Source organism: Epinephelus fuscoguttatus, linkage group LG17, assembly GCF_011397635.1.
Source record: "Epinephelus fuscoguttatus linkage group LG17, E.fuscoguttatus.final_Chr_v1".
Lineage (NCBI taxonomy): Eukaryota > Metazoa > Chordata > Actinopteri > Perciformes > Serranidae > Epinephelus > Epinephelus fuscoguttatus.
In genome coordinates, this window is record NC_064768.1 from 7,498,671 (window position 1) to 7,523,077 (window position 24,407).

General features: G+C 40.0%; 1 protein-coding gene across 1 annotated transcript in view; it reads left to right on the forward strand.

The window, feature by feature from the left end:
• LOC125904190 (zinc fingers and homeoboxes protein 2-like) overlaps positions 1-24,407 on the forward strand; it is a 188,886-nt gene that overhangs the window by 40,157 nt on the left and 124,322 nt on the right. Inside the window, exon 2 of the mRNA XM_049601440.1 lies at positions 12,731-12,895. The gene's annotated coding sequence lies outside the window, so the exon portion shown is untranslated. The remainder of the gene's footprint in view (positions 1-12,730; positions 12,896-24,407) is intronic.

The following is a 24,407-nucleotide window of genomic DNA, read 5'->3' on the forward strand; positions in this document are numbered from 1 at the left end:
GAGTTCATCTGTAAATGCACAAATTACAGAAAAAAGACACTCCTTTTGACTGCAGAACCTTACTGAGAATCATCATATTTCAAGTCAAGTTTTCGTCAGTATCAAAATGACCCAGTGGTAGTTGTCTGTACATTCTTTGTTCATACTACAAACACAGCTGCTGACAGCCGATTTGGCATAATTTTAATTATGCAAATGTGCCAACATGTAAACAAATATAGGCTAAAACTAAAGCACAAACAAAAGAGCAGTATAACTCTCTGCACTTAATTCATAGCAACAAAAGCATCTTCCTTAAAGTTGCCAAACTAAACACAGTTTATGTAAAGTAAAGTGAAAGTCTTTACAGGTGAAGATTTAAGCTTTTATTGTGGACATGTCAAAATAAAATATTTAAAAATAAAATACCACTCTTCCTCTTATTATTGTGATGAACTATATTCTGTTGATGAATTCATAATGAAACCATCTTTTTAGATACAGTGTGACTTACACTTTCTGAAGATATCATTACTGTGTGTCCATCTTGAACCAAACTCCATAAATTTGCATAGAAATCACAGAAAAAGGATGCTGCTTATAACTGCACAACCTGCCTTATATAGAATCATCACGTTTTTAAGTTTCTTACAGTGTCAAAGTGATCCAGTGACAGTGGTCTGTACATCCATGGTTACACTGCAAACAGTAACTGCTGATAGTTAATCCTGCATATTTTAACAGTTCAGCTTGCTAACATGTAAACAAATATGAGCTAAAAAACAAAACAAAACAAAAACAGGGGCTGAAGTTGTTCCCCACAGTGTAATTAATCTATAGCAACATTAGGCTTCATTGACGCTTTTTAACTAAATGCAGTTTACAACCCAGTCACTTAAAGGCAAAGTGCAGTTTTTTTTCATGGACTGGTCAATTGGGAACTGCCCATTGGTTCGACATCCCATTGTTCCGACCATATTAAACTCATTGTTCTGAAGTCCGTTCTGAAATCATCATGATGCCCTGTGGTTAAGGTCTGGTTAGGTTTAGGCACAAAAACCACTTGGTTAGGGTCAGGAAAAGATCATGGTGTGGGTTAAAATGAAAAAGAAAGTGACAAACACATAAGCTGTGAGCCTGCTCCACCTCAAGCCGGTCGCGGCGCACCATATGCCCGCCACGAGCCGTTCAGCACCGCGGACAGTCGGACTAATGGGATGTCGAACCAATGGGCTGTCGAACCAATGACACGGACCCGGTCAATTTTGAGATTTACTGACTTTTTTTGCTTCATAACATGTCTTCTTTCAGACTAGTTTAAAGGAAACATCCAAAATAAACATTTAAGTGTATTTTCGTTCAGATTTCTGTTCTGGAAATGTATGCAAAATGTGCATTTTTAATCAGAAACCCCCTCATTTCAGTATTTACACATGAAATTTCAGGAAACTTGTCATACCAAAACTGGGGAGGTTTAATAGTGAAACCCTGTTAGTTAAAACCTTTACTCGAGTGTGTTATTGTTGGTTTAAAAGTGTATGGAATTTTATAGTACATGTCTTTAAAGGCTGTTTTCTCAAAATGAGTTTTTTTTTTCTTAAACTCTGAGTGTTCCAGGGGGGTTGATTTATTCATCATCCATAGCCTGATTTATATAACCTTTTATTCCTAAAAACATGGTGAATTTTTTTTTTTTGTTTTGTTTTTGATTTTGTTTTGAGGCTGTTGTCAGTATTTTCAGATTATGGAGTGAAAAAATTAGATATCCAAAATTCCCACTGCAAAATACTTTGACCCTGATATGTCAACAAAATGAAACAAAATTTTTGAACCTGGCTTTATTCAAAGTTAATATTTCTGTTCAGGAAATGTATGCAAATCAGCACATATTTAAACTTAGAAAAAACAAACAAACCTTGTAATAAAAAAATAATTGTCCAAATGTAAGTAATCAACTGGGGAGTTTTCATGGTGATATCTTACAATTTTTTTTTTTTTTTACCCTGTTTACCTGTAGTGATTTCCCTTAAAGCAGAAATTTTAGATACTGAATATAAATTCATATGGGTACATAAAGAAGAGAAACAGACAGGATGCTGACAGGAAGACTCAACTTTTTGTTGTTAACTATAGAATTTTGCGTGTGTGTGTGTGCGCGATTGCGTGTAAGAGAGCAAGCTTGTGCACACTTGCACAGCCTTAATACAATCAATGAAATCTTATTGGATGTTTTTACTCTCCCTTCATTTTTTTGGTGTGTGTGTGTGTGTGTGTGTGTGTGTGTGTGTGTGTGTGTGTGTGTGTGTGTTTCAGTCACAGCTGTTGTGTCTGTTTTTATTACTTTCTCAGCAGGTGGGGAAGACTTTTTTCCCCCAGTCTTTATTCAGCTCGTCATCTCTTTGTCCCGGCCTGTTATTAGCTCAGTCGAGCACCGGTCATCCTGACATATTGAGTCCTCACCAACACAAGATCTCCAGTATCCTGCATCAATAACTGGGGAGGAATTTACTGCTGTCCAGATCAGTAATGAAATCTGTGGTGTCTTTGTTATTCAGCTGTGCTCATTGTTATGATCTGAAGTCAGAAAGTGCAGATTGAACTCTGTGAGAAGCTCCAATTGTCACATCATGTTTGTGATGGAAGCTGCATTCATTTCAGAAAGAGGTTGTGCATTTACTGATCTTTGCATCAATGTTAAACAAAGGTTTGCAGATTTTTTTTCCATGCCTCCAATAATTGGATGTGCTTTACATGAAAACAATTCATCTATTAAGGTTCAATAGAAAATGAATTGGCTGCAAATTCTAATCGTATAATTGTAAATATAATAATTGTCACTTTTCAAACAAATATCCAAAAAAAAAAAAAATCCATTTACTGCTTTTGTTTTTCTTGAATCACAGTATACTGAAGATATATATTTGGATTTTGGAATGTTGGCTGTACAAATCAAAACCCATTCCTACTCTTGACCTCAGTAAGTTAAATATTTAATAATATTTCTTAAAAATGAAAAAGTACTTTCCCAAAAAAACAACAGAATCCAAATACTAGTGGTGTAACGAAACACAAAAATCAGGGTTTGGCATGCACCTCTGTTTTTCCATACAGCAGGAAAAACAAACAAAGATGCAGAAAATATCCATCCATCCACTTTCGTAACCGCTTATCCTCTTGAGGGTCGCGGGGGGGCTGGAGCCTATCCCAGCTGACATTGGGTGAGAGGCAGGGTACACCCTGGACAGGTCACCAGACTATCACAGGGCTGACACATAGAGACAAACAACCATTCACACTCACATTCACACCTACGGACAATTTAGAGTAACCAATTAACCTGCATGTCTTTGGACTGTGGAAGGAAGCTGGAGTACCCGGAGAAAACCCACGCTGACATGGGGAGAACATGCAAACTCTGCACAGAAGGGCTCCCTCCTGGGATTGAACCAGGAACCCTCTTGCTGTGACGGGACAGTGCTAACCATCACACCACCATTGTTTAAGTGTAAACATTTAACAGTGCTTCAATGGACTTCGTTCTTCCTAAAAAAGTTAAGGCACTCAAGTACTGGTGTATTGTCAGTTATAATAATAAAAAAATAGGAGAGGCCGCAACACGGGAGAAGGACCTGTAACTTAAGACTGTGGGCATTAATGTTGCAGTTTCAGTATTGGTTATCAGATTCAGAACCGTTACATCCCTACCAGGTCAACATATCCTCATACAGTTTGTATGATGTAAAGTTACAGAGGTTAGGGCTAGGCAGTAAAGTTACATTTAGGAAAACTAACAGGACAGCCCAGGACTGCTTCCTTCTTTACTCTCATTAGCGTGCTGGTCACGTGATTGCAGCCTTCTTTCTTGAGTTCGACCCAAATTACTGGCTCATGATTACGCGGTATATTTACAAATTTATAGGAAAGCATGATATGTAACAGTGACTGTTTACAGCCTGACCTCATACCTTTTTACATATTCATTTGTAGTTGGCAAGTTCTTAAGATTGAGCGTCTCAGTATCAAGATGAAACAGACACATTGTCTTTGGAGGTGGTTACAGTATTTTAAAGAAAAAGCCATCCATCATCAATAGTAAAAAATAAATAAATATGTTGCTGTTAGATTTAGATTTGTCAGATTGCGACCCTGATCCCAATCAGGAAGAACTGAAACACACATTCTGCCCTCCGGGTGCTTATGAGCAAGGCAGCGTTCCGTCTAGGCTTCCTGTATAAAACCTTCATGTGTTTGTCTGCATCGGCGTCTGTGTTTCTGGAGCATCAGCACTCGGCCTCACTCACGTTTCACTCATAAATTCAGATCTTGCTGTCTCTCTGCAGGTCGCCTGTTGCTGTTGTGTGGAAATCCCCACAGTTCCAGTAATGTGTTGTCATTAAGACAAAAACAAGCACATTTTCTCACTTCCTTAAGATTCAGTTCTTGGCTCACTGGATTTTGTGTAAAATGAAAAGTAAAACATGAATTTGTGATAAATATATTTTAATGATATGTGTTCTACATGAGGGAATTTAAGCGTTAATCATCTACAGCTGTTGTGACTGGTAATAATGTCAAGTGGGTTTTCATAATACATATCTAAGTGTGTGTCAGTATTTCATTCATACAGCTTAAACAAACCAGTGCACTTCAGAGAATCTGAGGCAAGTTCTGTAAAGCACACTGAGCAAAGTGGGGATTAAACTTCAAAACCTGATTTAATAAACCTTACACATTAGTCTGAAGCAGTTCAGTAAAGGTCATTTAAAGTTCACACAATCGACACGGGTTCAGATAGTCAAGCTAACTGTGTGTGCTTGCTAACAGGCCACAATGAAGTCAGTACATCACGGCAAACTAAAGTGGTAAAGAGAGATTGGGGATGTTCACGGCCACCGAGCAGTGCTTACTTTCAGAAACATATAAAGACTTCCAACATACATAGTGTGAACTACAGGGGGAGCTCGGAACTTGTACGGCCCCGTAAACATGATTTCAGAAATGTTCAGGGGTCTCTGAAATATTGGCAATATGCTATTTTTGCCATGCACAGACTAATGTTCGCAAATAAAACCGGCTGTAGCGGGCTCAGTTTTAAAGCTACAATGAAGACACAAACTAGACGACCTAAAGCATCGATTGGTACCAACCATGTTACGCCATTGTGTATGCAAGGGGGCCAAATAATTCTCCAGAGTTATGCTAAATTTTGGCGAGGGAAAAAGGAACATTGCCATTTTTCAAAATGCTGTATTTAAATATTTCTGCATACTGGGGTCCCTAATCAGTCTTTAATTTTCATAAATTGGGTATTCCTGGAAAACTGCCAGTTGACAGCCACACACGCTTTACACTATTTCGGGGGGGGGGGGGGGGGGGGTAATTCCAGTTATTTATGTAATCAAACACGTATGTAGGTTTATGTCTTAAAATTTGTCATTGTATGATTTATTGTATGTGTTTATTTAAGTTGATATTCTGTAAACTTTAATGCTTTGACTCGTCTCTGAGTGTGTCTGCCTGCTGCTTAGCAGGTCATGTGGAGTGGGTTTATCAGAAGAGCGTAAAGAGGTTAAAACATGGGACAGAGCTGCAGTACTGCCATAAATTATCTGTGATTTTATGACAATAAATGACCTCTTTTCCCCCATTACACACAGTCATTTGATTTATTGTTGATATAAAGTGGAGTTCCAGATTCAAAACTGTCACAAAAAGACTAAAACAAATCAGAGCATATTGTTTTAAAATCTACATTGTTGGCATCATCCACTTTTTGTCTGCATCATCCAGCCCTGCAGCTTCATGTCTGCTGACTCTCACTGCAAACAACAGTCCCCTCTGTAATGACCTGATTGATTAAATTCAGATTGGGACAAAAACGCAGACAGACAGAAAGATAGACAGACAGACAGACACACACTCACTATTTCCACTAAAGAAGAAAACCCACAAAGCTAATTAATTAGGGCCGACCGGCTCATTTGTATGCTTTGTAAGCGTTAATTAAGATATGCAAAATATTCAGATGAGCGCCGCAGCCTAAATATATTTTAAGCGAGTCGTCAGCGCGGAGGTATAGACAGGAAAATGGATTGAGGACACGTCCTCGGCCACCGTTGCATTAATCTGCGGCTTCCCTGCGTCAGAGTCAGGAAGTGCAGGGCGTGCAGGGATTCGTCTGGGTGACTTTGGCACTTCAGTTTTAATACAGCATGTAGTGACAGAGAGCAGCTGGACCTCACGTATGATGCAAAAGGACTGCAAGACCTGGAGCACACAGTGCAGCACGTATAGACAGGAGAGGACACGCTGTGCAGACTCACTTACTGTATATCTCTGCTCTTTGGGACAAAACACTGAAGGAATAAAAGATTTTTGTGTGTATTTCAGTTTAAAAGCAGCATGGATAAAGCAGATATAGTGTGAACGTGCTCCTGGCGGTAGAACGAAAGGTTCAGTTCACCCTAATGACAAAAAAGAAGTTCCAAAGAAAAGGGTTCACGCTGAGGTCTGAGGATTATACTGAGTTACTGGGACACTGTTTATAGAACCACACACTGCTTTTCAGTAATTTTTCAGTACGTTTGCAGGACAAATTAAATTCCATCTACCTGCAATGAATCAGGTGTAAGGAGATTGATTTCTTTTCAAATAATAGTCTGATTTTATTCAGAATTTGTATCCATCACATCTCAAGAAATAAAAACCAACTCAGATACAACTCAGACGCCAAAATAACTGACTGTAGATTTATTTATTTCTGTTATTTCTATTTAAAGAAGGGACTCTTGTTGACAGCAATGGTCAGCCGAACGGATCTGAACCCAGAGTGCTGGATAGCAACGACAAATGTTGCATCAGAGTAATAAAAAGCAAACTAAAATCACATAGATTCCAAAATAACATTCCTTGATTCGTGACAGTCTGAGAGTTTTGAGTAAACAAAAAAGCTCAGCCTATATGTGCTTCAGATGTTCTGACAATCAATCTTTCCACGTTCATGTACATCAAATAAAAACAAAAACAGCTGGTGCTATCAATCAGTAACCATAATATCAACATGATGTGGTGCAAGCAGGCCTGGGTGCTGAAACTCAGTAGTTTTTCTTTTTTAGGGGGGTAAAAACCAAAGTTGCATTGAATGTCTGGTGAAGTTTGTTATCTTGTTTACTTATTTTATGATAATGGGGTTTCTAATTTAAATCAGAACTTGGTTATTTTTAGACTATTTTGCTCAGATAAAGTTGTTGTAGAGCTGCTTGTGTCTAGACATTTATCATCTGAAAACTGTGGCTGCTTTTGTTAAAGGTCCGGTGTGTAGGATTTAGTGTCATCCAGTATTAAGGTTGCAGAACTGAAACTTATCCTGTGTGCCAAGGGTGTAGAAGAACTTATATGACTGAAGCGAAATCATGAAAATGCAAATGACCTTACCTAGAGCCAGGATTTGGTTTGTCCATTCCAGGCTACTGTAGACACAACACAGCTGACTCTGTGGGAGAGGACCCACTCCATATGTACATATATACAGCTCATTCTAGACCACTGGTAGGCAACATGCACCTCTTCAGCTACTGCCCAGTGGCTCCCTGTGGATGTTTTGGTGGTTGTTTTTTAGTCATCACTGTGTTTCCAGCAGCTTTTTAGGCACAGAAAATGGGTACCTTTTAATGACTCATCGCTGTGTGTACAGCAGGGATAATGCCAGAAATAGCGGTTGTTTGTCTTTTTAAAGAGACATTGCTGTTTTTCCTGCTGGAATTGTGCCACTAAAACCTGGTATTTTATGCCAAAACATGATCTTTTCCTAACCATAACCAAGTGGGTTTTATGCCTAAACCTAACCACATGTTAAATACAGTGTGCTTGAAACTTAAAGTTTCAATCTATCGACAACATAATAATGTACAAAAATAACATACCTGCAGCTTGCAGAAATGTACAATGCCATTTATTCCTCCTATTGACTTGATCGTACCCTAACACATACACTTTATTATATTTAACATCAATGGAGAAAAAAAAGGTTGAATATCAATTTCTCAATACAAGTAGATAAGGTAAATTAGATAGAGCTACAGATTTGCTGCTTTTTATGTGTATGTGTGTATGTTTTTGTGTATGTATTTGTGAATGCAGTCTCTCAGTAGAATAATGTACAGTAAAATACAAATACTGCTTGGCTTCTATCTGTAGTTTAGTGTAGTGATGATTACCTCTGGGCCTTTGGAGCATTGTCAGAGTACTGTGTATGTGTGTGTATATATATGTATATATATATATGTATATATACACACACACACACACACACAAACATGCACAGTCCCAGAGCAGAGCTGGTTCATATCAGGTTGGTGATGGATGGAGGATGAGGTCAGTCCTGAGGGGGATCCAGACTCTCTGGAAAAGACCTGTTGTTCACTCTGTGCATCTCTCCCTGCTGTGCTGCAGTCCTCTGATGAGCTCATCCACTCAGTAACACACACACACACACACACACACACACACACACACACCACATGCACTCATCACATCCTGGGGAAAACACTGCCGGTGATTCCCTTTTTAAAGGAGCTCCATTTGATGATTGATGTTGATCTCGGAACAGGAATGTGTTTGGCTTCAAATAAACTTTAAAATCCGACCGTATGATTTTGGAATCAAAGGTGTGTCTTTAAACAAACTTGTGTTTGTTTACGTGTCAAGTCTTTAAAATCTGCTTTTAATTTGTTAGATTTACAACAAAACATTGTGAGCTGTGCAAACTGAAACAGGAGGATGGACTGAATCCTAGAAGAGGTTATTTGTACAGAGACAGTTCAAAGTGCTTTACATTGGCAAAAAAAAGCATTAGAATCCCAATGAGCAATAAAAGCCAGAAAAAAGTGAAATAAAATACATAAAATGATATAAAAGCCAAACATAATAGATCAGAAATGCAGTTAGAGTGCAGTAATAAGTTGTAAGTTGCCTCAAATGCAATAAAAGGAAATCAAAGTGCAGTAGAGAAACCAATAATGTGTTTAAAATATCATACAGACACATTTAAATGCTGCCGTTTCATTCTTGATATCCTGAAAGTAAATGTTATTCATCAGAGCAGATCTTATCTCCCTGCATGCAGCACTAACAGTATATATATTCAGCCTGTTGAATGCTGTCGTGACAGTGACGGGGATTTCCCACTGGTTTTACTTTGTGTCATTGCTTCCTGTTTGGATGTTTAGGTGATCAATGGTGATGTGGCCTAGTGGTAGAGTGTCCGCCCTGAGACTGGGAGGTCATGGGTTCGAAAAATGGGACCCATTGCCTCCTTGCTTGGCACTCAGATTCAGGGGTTGGAATTGGGGGGTTACATCACCACATGATTCCCGAGCGCAGCACCGCTGCTGCTCACCGCTCCCTCAGGGGATGGGTCAAATGCAGAGAACAAATTTCACACACTCAGGTGTGTGACAATCAGTGGGACTTTAACTTTTTAACTTAATTATGTGCAATATTTTGGATTGATTGTTGTATTGATTGTCTGTACACTAAATTGCCCCTTGGGGACATTAATGCAGGTTGCTTGTTCCTTACTGTACATTCATTCATTCATTCATTCATTCATCTTCTCACCGCTTCATCCTCTTGAGGGTCGCGGGGGGGCTAGAGCCTATCCCAGCTGACATCGGGCGAGAGGCAGGGTACACCCTGGACAGGTTGACTGATGAGGACACACCTTTCTTTCATAGACATCTTTGTTTATTATTGCAGCAAACAAACTGCATTAAAGAGGGCTTTGTTCCGTTTAGTGCCTCCTGAAGGCCATAACACACCAGTGGCGTATGACGCGCGTCAAAACAGCCGCCCCCATTATTTTCTATTTACAAACCCACACCGCGGCACTTTACGCTATTGTCCTATTTTTCCAGCGTCGCCGCCTTTGAAAAAGCGCTATTTTGTACTTCCCAGCCTAGCGGACTGGAGTGTGCAATAGAAATCCGGTTGATGCCCCGCAGCGCGACGCTTTTTGTGTGTGTTGGAGGCAGCACTTGACTCGCGTCAATGACGCCGCCGTCATATGACGCCGCCGGTGTGTTTTGGCCTTGACGCCTCTCCACTTTAAACCGGTGATTTAAGAAGTACTCAGATCCTTTTACAAAAGTAAAATTAGACATACCATTGTCTAAAAAATACTCCATTACAGGTAAAATTCCTGAATTCGAAAGGTTAGTAAAAGTTAAAAGTACATTAGTATTATTATCAAAATGTACTTCAAGTATCAAAAATAAAAGTGCATGTTATGCAGAACGGCTCCTTTCACAGTATAGATTATATTACATTATTATGTAAGAACACATGTAAGAGCATTTTAATGTTGTAGTTCCTCAATGTGAGGGCAATTTTAGAAACATTGTACGGTACATAGTAGTAGTAGGAGGTGTGGTAGTATAGTATTGTGTCACATCATTAAAGCATGTTTTTATATGTAAAAAATAACCAATACCGTTGTGTGTCAAATAAATGTAGTGAGTAAAAAGTCCAATATTTGGCCCGGATGATGGAGCGTAAACTGTACTCTATTAAAGTACAAGTACCTTAAGCTTGTACTTATGTACGGTAGGGGTGTGCCATATCATATAATTTACAATAATACTGGTATAATTTTTAACATGATATGAAAAATTCACATCATTATACTTGAGAAATTTCGACTTGCTGACATATTGACGTCAGCGAGCATGGCTGGAAGCGAAATTATTACGGACCCCACGGTGGTTCCAAAAAGAGGAGCAGCTTCAGAAATGTGGAATAAACTGTGGTGCTGTGGTGCCTGGACATCCTTAAATTATTTGTTAATTTCTTTTCCTAATTTTTCATATTGTCAAGAATATCATGATCACAAAAAATACCCTAAAATACCGTGATATTATTTTAGGGCCATATTGCCCACCCTTCATGTACAGTACTTGAGTAAATATACTTGGTTACTTTCCATCACTGGTTAAACCTAACCTAACCCTAAATAGTGCACAGTATTCATTATTGTTAAGAATTACACATGTCCAACGTCTGCTGTTGGAAAAAGTCATTTTCTTTTATTTTTTATGTTTTATTCGATGCGTAAAAGTTTGTTAGAGCACTGATCCACACAGTACAAAACTGCTGAATGCAGCTCATAGTGAAGGTTGATTGTCTTTGTGTGTGTGTGTGTGTGTGTGTGTGTGTGTGTAAAGTGGAACACTAGCTTATTTTACACTGCCTGTTCAAGGCTGGAATACTGTGCTGTTTCTCCGCCTCGCCGTTCTGTATAAAAGGTGCGATGACAGAATGGGGGGACAGAGTTGTCTCACCCTTAAGTCGGCAGTGGAGGAAGTATCAGCGCTGAAACTGTGTCTATGTGAAAGGGACAGCCGGCAGGATGAGACTATGGGCTGATGGGTACGACGTTTTGACAACTTGTTATGCGTGCGACCCACTGCGGGAGATTTAAAAAGTACAGCAGCCAAAAATGTCCACAACTTGGGAAGACAATGATGTCTGGGAGCTCCTTACCCTCCGAGCAGAGGACGAGATCAGTCGTCATATAACTGGGACAGTAAATGATTGTTATTGCCGTGTTATTGCTTATAAAACACTGGCGATGCATGTTATATGTCAAACTAGAGGCCGGCACTCTTATACACGTCAGCTCGCTACAACTTTTTGCGTCTGTGATGCCGGCATGCTGTGTAAAAATCACACGCAGGGGTGGAATGACACTGCAGTTATTTGGCTCTGTGTAAAAAATGCAAAGGTGGTGTGAGGGGACTTCGTAATGGCCCTATAGCACCATCTCCATGTAGAAAGGGTTAATGTTTAAAGGTTAAAGCTGAGAATTAATTGGAGTCAATGGAAACTAAAATAATGCAAAGCATGTGTATACAAATGTGTCACAAGCGCAAACACACACTCACACAGCCAGTGACTTCACAGGAGTCAGTTGCGTGCAATTACACACACACACACACACACACACACGCACACACACTAATTTTCCAGGTGTTTCACTACCTCCCTGAATTTGCCCTTTTCTTGTCTTGTCTTTTTCTCTTTGTTTATACATGTGAATTTAAAAGTGGTGTATTGTTGCTGCCTTTGTAGTATATTAACTTTGCAGAATGTGCTGCTGAAACTGTAACAGAACAGCAACACAAGCCGTCAGCGTGGTCTTTCTGGTTTCGTATCTGCTTGTAAAGCTGCACTGATCCTGGTGTTGTTCTGGTAAACAGGTGTTAAAAAATGGACATTTTCCTTAAGTTGAAACTTTCTTGACTCTCCCATGTTGCACCGCTGTCTTTCTTCATTGTCTTACGCTTTTACCGCCTGTCTAGCTCTTTGTTTTTCTGTCTGTCTGTCTGTCTGTCTCTCTCTCTCTTTGTCGCTCCCTCCCTTCTCTCCGTTTTGGCACATGTTGCCACGGTAACCACAGCCTCTTTTTTTTTTGGCCAAGTTGTAGTGGTGCAGTTTTTAAAGGCCCATATTGGGCTCCTTCATTTACGCACACATGCTATCACGCAATCATACACACCCACCAACACCCCCTGTTCACATACACATCATCAACACCTCTACATACTGCTAACACACACACACACACACACACACTGTCACACCTACGCACAGTGAATCTGATTTGTCTCACACACACACACACACACACACACACACACACACACACACTTTCACACACACTCACTCCTTCATTGACATCCCTCTCTGCTTTCAGATTCCACAGGAGATTACCCAGAGTGCTGCTCGCCTGAGGATCATCAAGAAGAGACGGAGAACGACAGATTGGACGTGGAGGACGCACAGTGATTGCAGGAGGAGGTGGAGCCTCAGAAAGACCCCCTCTGCGTCCAGTGAAGCCCCTCCCCTCTGAGGAAGTGCAGTGAGTAGCAGCTTTTTTTTTTTTTTTTTTTTTTTTTTGGGGGGAACCGGACTTTGTCTGTATCTGGGGTGATCTTTTTTTTTTTTTTTTTTTTTAAAATATGTGTATCAGCACATCCAATTTGACTGCGGAAAAAACTGTATTTTAGCAAGGCTTTGTTCCTAGCTGGTGTAGTCAAATCTCAAAATGAAGGCTCTATGTTAACCGATAGTTAGCCAGAAGTGACCATATTTGGATGAGAGGGTGGAGATAACCCTAACGCTAGCTGCTAGTTTGGTTAATTGAACAACAATACAATTAACTTTCATGAACTGAAATAAAAGTATGAAATCTGAATGAAATCTTTCTGTAGAAACCAAAACCGTTTTTGCACCAGGCTGTAAACGTACTGTAAAGTTGGGCATTTTAACATGGGGGTCTATGGGGACTCACTCTTGGAGCCAGCCTCAAGTGGCCATTAGAGGAACTGCCATTTTTGGCACTTCTAAGTTGGCTTAATTTCTCTCCTGGAGATTTCTGCTTGGTTTCACAGGATAATGACATAACATGTTGCCAAGTTTTGGCTTTGTAGTGATGTTCAAACTGTCTGTAGAAGGAAAAAAAACACTCTTAGTCTGGACAGTACAGTCATGAATCACCCCGCCTCAACCAACAGGAAGAATTGTGCAAAAGCTTCTACATGATGATGTTTTTCAACATGCAGCATTTGTGACCAGGTCTTGTGTATTGTTGGTTTAATGGCAGCCCTGCAGGATAGCAGAGCTCGGGCTTTGTGGTGAGAGCTGGAGGAGATGTGACTCCTCTGTTCCTCAATGCAAAAAGTAAACAAGTAACTGACATTTCTGACCTGTTGCAGGTGAGGGTGTGTTGTTGCAGCAGTGGAGGCTCGTCTCGCTTTTCTTTTTTTGTTGCAAACCTGCCATTTTGTCTGTGTGATTTAGTTTTCACCTGCAGTGTAATAGCAGTATCAGATTTGCAGCTGCTTTTTCTAGTGAGATGATTCTATCACTGCAGTGTCAAAGTGCATTTTCCAACTAATAAATTATGCCATGCAAGAGATCCCAAATAGGCTCTCAGTTCCTCGAGAGCATTCGCAAACGGAGCCACAGTGGTGTCAATAGCTGCTTTAACTTAAGTGAGAATGAGAGAGCTCAGATATTAAATTAAATAACCATCTGGAGGTTTTGTAAATCTGAAGCTTAACTTCTGAGAAGCTTTCTGTGGTGACTTTAGGTCTAAAAGCATTTAAATGTTTTAGGAACATGGGAAACTGTTTTTAAAGTTTCTTAAATTAAGAAAGCAGTTGTTAATTTGTAAACCTGTTCCATATGTGATGCTCCACAGGAATTCAGGTAATACAAAGCACCCGCAGACTCGTTTATCAAGTAAAAATGTTCCAAATAATTAGATGTGAGCATCTGTTGCTCTTCTTAGTTTTATATCAGTGTCAGCTGAATTACTTGTAGACATCTCCTTGGGATGGTTAATAGAAGAAAAGAAATAGAAAAAGCAATAATTAGAAGATTTGTTAGTTTTAGTCCTTTTAGTTAGCTAAGAGATGAACATAACAATGGGTATCATGCAGCAACATTCTCTTTTTTTTGTTTAGTAGAAAAAAAGAGAAGTCACCTCCAGATGCACAATACATTCTTAACCATCCGAATCTGCTCTTAACCAGGCATACTAAATGAAACTTTTTGACTCAAAGCCAGACTTTTTTTTTTCCAGCCAGAATAATAAATTGCTTTTTCATGTCAAATTTGGTTCAGAATATTCAGACTACAGAGCCTCTGCATTATTATTTATTTCCTTCATAAATATGGGTGAAACTCATAACCCTCAGCTATGAATTAGCCAAATGGAAGCTCAGTCAGTGTTGTGGTGCTGCTTAGATGTGCATAAAACACATCTGTAGTGTGTATATGTGTCTTTGTTTGTGTGTCAAACTCGGACAGCAGAGGAGCAGCAGAGCAGAGCGCCTGTAAATACCACCAAAACACTGTAGAGATTCAATGTATTTCATGACTATTTTGGTACAGACATTTACCCGTCAGGGTGGCACACGGCCCTCTGAGATTTTCTTGCTAAACGGAGAGTCCACCTGCATTTGGCGCTTGGTGGTTGGGTGTTAATTTCAGACCTTGATCATAAGTAACCTATTAGCATTGGTAATGCCCCTTAAACACTATATGAAGACGGGTGTCTTGTCCTTATAAGGACATGCCTAAGAATGCGAGAGATGCACCCGGAAAAAAAAGTAGAAGTTCAAGAAACTTAAACAAAGTAAGAGTGAGATTTTCCATGTGTGTGTCATTGCTGGTGTTACAAGAAAATCCAAAACCCAACAATTCATCTGTCTCATAAAATTGATCTGTGTGATCTCTAAAAACATGTTCTCTGTGTAAGACCTGGATGGCCAGAGCATTCAAGAGCAGCATGTAAGCCATTCAGAAGCTGAACGCAGGCCATATCATCCAAGGGTCTTTAAATCCTTAATTGGGATCAATGGACCAACAGTATTTCTTTAGCTCAGAAATGTAATTATCCAATCATTACAATTAATCTAACAAACACAATCTAAATTTGATCATGATATTTTTTTATGTTCCTGAAATTAAAACTTGTGTTTACTTGAATTGGACAACAATTTATGGACTGTGAAAAAGAGATGTTGCTGTCTTATCTAAAGAGTGCTCTAGGCCACTTGCAGAGTTTTCTTGTACCTAAGAGAAGAGCAAAAAAACAAAAAAACACCAGTGAGTCCCAGAAATCAGAGGTATTAAGAAAATAAGAACAAACTGTGGATACGAACAAAACTGAAGGAATATTTGTTCGTATAGCGCTTCTTGCATGAAGCCCAGTGAGTCAGTGTTAAGTGCTGCTTCATCAGCTTTGTATGGAAGTCCTTGGAGGCAAAAAAATCTGCTATGTAGGAGTTATTTTCTCCTAGGTATGGGATGTTATCTCCTGTGTAGGAGATAAACCTTTATTTTATGCTGCATTTGGCTGATCTTTTAACGCCCTTTGGATCTTGCGCTAAGTGCTTAATTGTGCGCAGCTTTCTTACTCAAAACAGCTTAATTAAGCCTAAAGTTTATCTCTTACACAGGAGTTATTAGAACCTACGTAAAAGATAATATCTTCTACGGAGGAGATGACATTGCATACATAGGGGATAAACTTAAGCTTTGGCCCACTCAAGCCCAGTTTCCACCGAGCAGTATGGTACAGTTCAGTTTGGTTCGGTAAGCTTTTTTTTCCGTTTCCACTGTGAAAAGATGTGGATGGTACCCATTTTTGGTTTCCCCACTGTTGGGGTACCTAGCACACACATCTGGTACTAAAAGGTGGAGCTGTGAACATTGCAGTCCGTTCAATGGTCAGTAGCGGACATTCACTCTGCTCAGGGCTGAACTGTGGCTGGTTTTGAGCCTCATGTCGTTGTTCCTGTGGGCTACAGTAACAATAAGCCCCTGAGCTTGCCTGAGAAGGACTAAATGCACAAATGTGCTATTTTTAAATATCCCATGGAGAGAGACTCTCACTGCAGCCTGTTCTATTTTGTTCTCAAAATGTTGCGTGTTATTATCGGTGATACTTTCATCTGTATCACCGATAATGAGGAAATACAGTGAGTGCCAGATGGAGCAGTGAGTGACAACAACCCTGCCCACATATAAGGGTACTGTTTGTGATGGAAACGCTTAATGGACGAAGGGTGTAGGTACCATGTCTGAGAGGTTACTTTGGTTCCAGAGGTACCATACTTAAAGTGTTTGGCGGAAAAGGGGGTAGGAAAAAAAATTACCCATGAGTCCTGTGCTTGCGCTAGTTAGCCAGCTAGTCAGAGAGACACTTGTAAAACAGTTTGTAGACCTGAATTGTTACTCACCTAAACTGCCTGTATAAACAGAGGGAGATGAGGTGAGACTGAAGTCACATGTCTAAATGTAACCAGGAGAACATCTAACAACTCAGTGTGAAAGTTTTAATCCCTAAACTGTGTTCGATTATAAAACATGACACAAGGACAACACAACTTTACATACAGAACAAAAAAAAAAACCCAACATACTGTAACTTAAAAAAAAGTCATTTTATCTCCCTTGTATGTGTCACCCAGGACAAGCAGCTGTATAAGAGTGTGGGAGAAACTGTCAGAAAGTCCCCACATTTTGTAGTAAAGAGTGAAGCCAGTCAGTGTAAATCTCAGAGATTTGTTCAGAGCCTCGGTCGGCAGTGATGAGTCAGTCAGAGGAGGTTTCTGATCAGGAGCCTCGGAGGAGAAAATCCAGGAGGAGAAACACAGGACCAGATTACTAGTGGATGGTCTGGTAGAGGAAGAAGAAGAGTGGGGAGAAACAAAGGGAAATATTCATGTCAACTCAAATTTACTTAAAGTCTCACCTTTTGATATACATGATTGAAACAAACAAAAAGAACTAAAAGTTTCAGTTGGGAAGGGGAGAGGATCATCTCATCTCCACTGGCTGAGACTCCACAAATTGATCTCATTTTTTTAACCGAAATTACACACTGGTATCAGGTACAGTCGCTTCTCGTTCACCAGGAAGATGAAACATTAAAGTAAAAACAAACCCAGCCTCACATCTTTGGGCTCTTTTGTCCCCTCAGTGTCCTTCAGTCCCACAATAAAGTTGGAAAATGTGAGGCATTTAGAGGATTTACTCGTCATGTATCCAGTCAGTGTTTGCTCTTATTTCTTTAGTTTGCATTGGAAGGCTTTAGTACAAAGTGTTCTTATTTTCTCCCTCTCTCTACCCAACACAATTCTGCATCACTAAAGCCAGGCGTACACTGTAAAAGATGAGCTCATTTCTGACCAGATTCTCCAGCTGCACGGGGGTGGGCATTTTCAACATTTTGTATGTATTGTATCACATTTCTAAAAAGACGTAGTATGTGAGCTGACTTTTTCATTGAGATGGTGGATGGTGCTATTTTGGCAGCTGCCTGCCAAACTGCAGACCACTGCTGACCACTGTTCAAGACCAACAGACAACAAAACAATCTGTTTTTGAGCAAGGTATTGAGGCGTTCGTGGTAGCTTTTTAGCTACCAAAAGTGGGTGTTTTTAAGTGACCCTTTGCTGTATATCCACCGGGGATAGTGCCATGAAAAATGGTTGTTTTTTTACTGAGATAGTACTGAGTTTCCTGCCGGGATAATGCCACCAAATCTGTTTTCTGAGCCCAAACATGATCTTTTCCCTGCCGTAATTATAGAAAACAAGTGTGGCACACTCTGGCTCCATATGCATTTCTTTAATTTTGATGATGACGTTTCACGCTTTGGACCTTCCTCAAGATCAACAACAATTATACTAAGACACAGGTACACTGATCTGTTATAAAGGCCACACCTTTGTCACACAGCTGATAACGATTAGATGATGAGGCTACACCATTAGGTTGAGCAAGTCAAGTTTTCCCAACCATACCCAACAGGGGTGTAAAGATACATTTATCTGGTTTGATTTATCGATTCAGTGACCAGCAATCCAATATCATCAATGCAACGAGAAAACATTGATACGTATTGTCCTCTAGAGGACAGTCCCTAATTTTTAAATTCCCATAATGTGTCTATCTCCCCATTTCTATCTAAGCACACTTCCTTCCTAAACATTCAGTCAGTGTTAGTGGCTTTATGCCAGACAGATAATGTCACGCAGCCAAGAAAAAGTCAATGAGGATATTTACTGATGTCGTCCCATATCGATTGCAGGCCCCGGAATTGAACGGAATCAAAATCGTATCATGGCAGACTTTGTGATATAGGCAAATATCATTATCTTTGTCCTAAGAATCAATATATTATTGTATCCTGATGAAGCTAGTGATTTACACCCCGTGTGCCCAAACCTAACCATGCGTTCACCACAGCATTGTTGAAACGTAAAGTTTCAGCATAGCTGCTACATAATAATGTGTAAATATGAGGTACTCATGGTGCCAGGTAGCTCACCTGGGAGAGCAGGCTCCCCAGGTACAAAGGCTATGTCCTTACTGCTGCAATCAAAGATTCGATTCCAACCTGTGGCCCTTTGCTGCATGTCACCTCCTTTCTTTCTATCACTGTCGTATCAAATAAAGGCTAAAAATACAGCCCAAATGTAATGTTTTTGTAGATGGCTGATAGGTACAATACCAACATTTTTTTCTGGCTATTGGGTTGGTGGTCCACAGGCGTGGATGAGCATTTTTACTTTCTATTTTACATGTACAGGGCGTTTACATTGCAGATTATTTACTCTTACAGTAGGAGTTGGACATCAACTCCTACATTTATAAAATTTTAGCTTTAGTGATTCATTTCTTGTTTTCTAACCTACTCATGTATAGTTTTAAAGCTGTGTTAAACTAAAAACAGGCTAGTTTTCTAACTCATTTAGTTCAAGGCAGAATTTAAGAATAAATATAGAGACAGGAGCTTCTAGCACATAGAAATCTGTAGAAACAGTTCTATGTAGATACTGTTGATAAAATGTAGAAAGAGAAGTGGCATTGTGAAGAGAAGAAAAGGAATGAGAGCGATGGATGAGGATTGAAGAGTCACACCTGGAAGGCCGAAAGATTTTTGGGTGAGTAGGAGAGGGCCGAGGCAAACTTTCACACCAGAAAGTGGCTCCAGGAAAAAGTCAGACACTTTAAAAGATGTGACATTTCATCTCCCAAAATTCAAAACAGAGGTCTCTGCAGATTGTGCCTTTTGCAGTGTTAAAAAGTGTAGATGGAGTGAGGAGGAAACAGGAGGAAGAGGAAAAATCATCTTTGAGAGTGAAGTATTAAATGACTTGACAGCGGAAAAGAAGAAAATGAGGGGTAGAGTTGAGAGGAGATGGAAGGAGATTTGATACTTGAGGAGGAGAGAAAAGGGGCTAATGGAAGAGACACGTACTTTAAACTGTATATACATTCAGAGCCAGGAGGGACGACAGCAAGAAGAGAATCTGAGCTGCTTTTTGGATCAGGTAGAAAAGTGTGTGTGGAAAACAGCGTCGATCCCTCCTCAGCTGGAACCAACATGCTCGGTTCAGCAGGTTCATGCAGTAACAGTTTAAACATGGCAGTGTCCGCAGCCTCTGGTGCCCCCGCGGCGCTAAACTAAACCCACTTTGTAGTCCGAGCTGCCACGGAGGCTGCACACGTTAGACTATTGTGTAATTTGGGCCGGCAACACATTTGGGGGAACTTCTTAACAAAGCTTGGTTCAGTGGAGGCACTGCAGTTTGTGTGTTAAAAGTTTTGGTAACCACATCTGGAGCTGTCATGGAGGTCCAGTGAAGAATATTTGTCATAAGGATAAATGTTTCACAACCAGGAGAGAAACAGACAACTGACAGACAACAGATTCAGTCAGCAAAGTTAAGTCTGAAATGGTAATTTGTTTGCTGCACGGTGCTTTCAAACTAAAGAGGCGCTAAACTATTGCTAAACAAAGCGTTTCCCGTGTTTGCACGCATGCGCACAACAAATTCCCTCACTGGAGGATAATCCGAAAATGATTTGTTTAGCAAAAATAGTTGTGTTTGGATTTCCGTGTGCCCACAAATGGATACAAGACACTTGGATAATGCTGCACAGGGATTTTCAGAAAGCTTTTTACACGTTTTATAACCTTTTTTCTGTCTGTCGTTTGGACTCCGTTGAAGTCTGATATGCTTTCATTTTTCGACCACCCCGCTCTCCTTAACGCCATTTGATAGAAAAGTCTTTCTCGGACCATGGAGAGCCTAGGGAGGTGAGTACTATATAACATTTATATTGTTTTGGGGAAAATTATTCCTTTAAGCCTTTAATATCTTGGCTGCCTTGACCAAATTAGGATTTTAGGCTCCAGATAACTTGGCGGTGAGCAAAAACCCACAACTCCATCCTTTCATTCTGATTTCACCAAAACTGTTTTCATGTTTCAGTCTGGCTTCTATTTACTATGAAGTGCTCTTCAGATTAGTTTACAGCCAGTCAGTCACGGTACAGAGATGTCTTTTCAGTGCAATTAACATCATCAGAAGTTGTACAATGAGAGATGCTTATAAAAGTAACCACTACATAAAGTAACAGCTGAATACGATATGGCAGATGCCGAGTAAAGCCCTAGTCATATTTTATAATTGTACATAATAATATATTTAAAGGGGACCAATTTTCCTTTCTGTATTTTGTTTCAATGTATAGCCTAATGTTAAAATGTCTCATGTTCATATTAAATGTAGACATAGTTTCTCATAATGAGGTAAACGTATGTAAAAGTAATCATTGTGAGCAAAATCCTCAGGCTCAATTCTGAATACTCCTTTTCCAACAGTTTTATATTTTCATAGTGTGCTGGATTTCTTTATATGATCATCTGCTCCAGGCCCGCTACTGCAAGTGTTTACATTACATAGCTGTTGAATTGCCACATATGCTACATGCTAATGTCATGGGAAAATGTAGTCTTGGTTGCCGGTTGGTTGTTTTTGTTTGCATTTGTGCTGGAACAGGTCTGGTTGGGTTTACCAGCATTTTTAACAGTATTCTTAACGGTAAAGTGCCACTAAACGGTTACGGTCATTCCTTTGTTGCAAGTGCACTGCTACATGTTGCGAGATGCTAACGTCAGGTTAACATGTAATCTTGGTTGCTGGATTTTGTTAATTTCTTCTGTCAGATTCTGCATCATATTCCTGCTGGAACATGTTAAGGTTTTTTTGAGAAGCTATATATGATGCTATAATGTGCCGCTTTTCTTGGTTTAAGACATTCTTCAGCTGCAAATACACTTAAAACGTACAAGTAACTTTATGCTTACATCAGGGAAATTAATTTTTAACGGTAGAAAGTTCTGCTATTCTCCGTTACGATCATAACCTGGCATCAAGTACAGTGCTACATGTAGCTACATGCTAACATGAGGGAAACATGTCTGCTTGGTTGCTGATGTTGTAAATTTTTCTCTAAATTTTCAATTTTTGGATCCTACTCCTGCTGGAAGTTTCCATCCTTTTTTTAATTTTTTTTTTTATGTTTTTAATGGTGATAGTTCATGGTAGAAAGTGCAGCTATTCTCCGTTACAGTCATTCCTTGGCTGCAAGTACACTGCTAATGTACATGTAGCTTCATGCTAACATCAGGAAAATCCAATCTTAGTTTCTGATGTTGTAAATGTCTTTCATATTCCAGATCATAATCCTGCTGGAAGAGGTATGGTTGTGTTTAGAAACTTTTAGTGGTGATTTTTCACTGCAGAAATGCCGCTGTTCTTCATTGCAGTCATTACTTGGCTACAAGTACACCGTTACATGTAGCTACATGTAAGACTAACATGTAAGACTAACATGCAATCTTGGTTGCTGACGTTGTTGCTTTCTTTCTGATTTTGGAACATATTCCTGCTGGAACATGTGCGATTGTGTTGAGAAGATTTTATTGGTGATTTTTTTAAGTCCCGCTATTCTCAGTCACAGTTATTCCCTTGCTGCAAATGCACTGCTATATGTAGCTACATGCTAATGTCAGGTTAACATGTTATCTTGGTTGCTGATGTTGTTAATTTTCCCCCTTTTTTCCGGTTGTACTCCTGTTGGTCGTTTTCCAGTTGTGTTTAGAAGCTTATATTTGTGATTTTTTTTTTTCTAACAGTACAAAGTATCATTATTCTTTGTTTGAGCCATTCTCCCATTGCAAGTACACTGCTAACATACATGCAGCTACATGCTAACGTTACGGTATCATGTATCTGCATCTTTTACCATTAAAGCATATAAATACATTCTAGTAGAAAATACAAGCATGACCCTGAAAATGAGCATAATAGGTCCCCTTTAAATGTGTAACTCAGTGCCACTTGATTAACGTTTTTGGTTGTCCACTCTATGCTTACTCTTTTATAAGACATTATACCTTGAAATTGATGCTGTATGCCATTGGATAGAAAGTCAGACAAATAATTTGTTGAATTTAATATTAGATAATTCTTTATGTAATTTCAGATGTTGCAGCAGCACAATGACAGAAGTAAGTACAGATACACAGAGACAGGAAAAAATTGAATTAATCAATATACAGAATAGTATAAATGTATAAACAAGTGGTGTGTTAAAAGTGTCAAGATATCAGGGTAACATTAGAACCTATCACAAACAATTTAATAACACTGGTCTGCCTGATTTATGCCCCCATAGTTATACATGACTTATGACTTGTTGGAGTGTGAAAGAAAAGTGCCTTCTGAAACACTGTTGGAAATATTGTATTCATTTTGTGCGTGTGCATCTCTGAACCCGTCAGCAACTTTTACCATTCCCGCCTGCATGTAAGATCTCTCCTCTGCAGCACCAACACCGTATCATAGTCACCAGTCTAAGGGCTCGCCAGCACAGAAAACCTGACCATCCGAAGCCAAAATCTACCAGCTCTTGGCTGCGGTCCAGTCAGCTTTTTCAACGTTTTCCTGGGCTGCAGCCAGCCTGCGGGCCGGTGCCAGCCCCACTGGGTGCTCGGGAAGGTTTGTTTTCACAGCCCTTCTGCTTTATTGAATGGGCTCTGTGAAGCTCAAGGGGTGGAGCACCGTGCTAACACTGCCGGGGTGATGGGTGCAGTTTGCACATGGGTCATCCCTGCTAAAAATATTTGCATCGAAGGTGCTACGAAGCACCGCGAATGAATGCATCCACCAAATGGCACATTGCTGGGGTTGCAGAAATGGCTCTGCACCTGATTATTCAGTGGGTTTTTTCCCTCTTGTTGCTCACATGGAGGCTTCCTTAGTCGTTTTCATGCTGAGTGAGTTTCATGACCCTCGGGCCTCTGAAGCCTGATTAAAAACCGACTGTATCATTTAAAGAATGAATGGGCATTAGGAGAAGATAATACTGTTTTCTTCTTCTCTGTAAAGCTTGCAGATACGTGGCTTTATCACCGCTGAGATATATCTGAGTGTATGTATTGCTGCACAGTTACAGCTTGCAGCTATTATGATTCCTCTTATGAATAAGATTATTTGTCTTCATTATGCAATGAATCAAAATATTTAACATTTCAGCTGCAGCTGATCTAAATGTTTGAATATTGCTGGTATGTCTCATAATTAATTGTGGAACAAACAAAGACTGCACGATTAGTGTGATGCCCTAATGTTGTGTCACTCTCTGATCATACTGTTGTTGATAAAATCGCCATCTGTTACCTCCAAATGCTGCTGCTGCTGCTGTAGTCTTAAATGTGAGTGGCGGTGGCGGCGGTGTTGAAGCAGGAAGCGAGCGGGGATCTGAACCAGCGGTGGGAGTGTGAGGAGCAGTGCAGGTACAGTGTGAGGGCTGATGGGATCTCCACAACCGCTGGTGGAGGTATCGACTACGTGGGAGAGAGTGACTCACCCTAAAAATCCACATGCACACACCTGTGGAGGAGGTGTGTGTGTGGGCAGCCAGCGTGGCCAGGCAGATTGCTGCTCGCCTCTCTCGCTGAGCTGTAGTATTAAACCGTAGCCTCGCTGCTGCTGAAC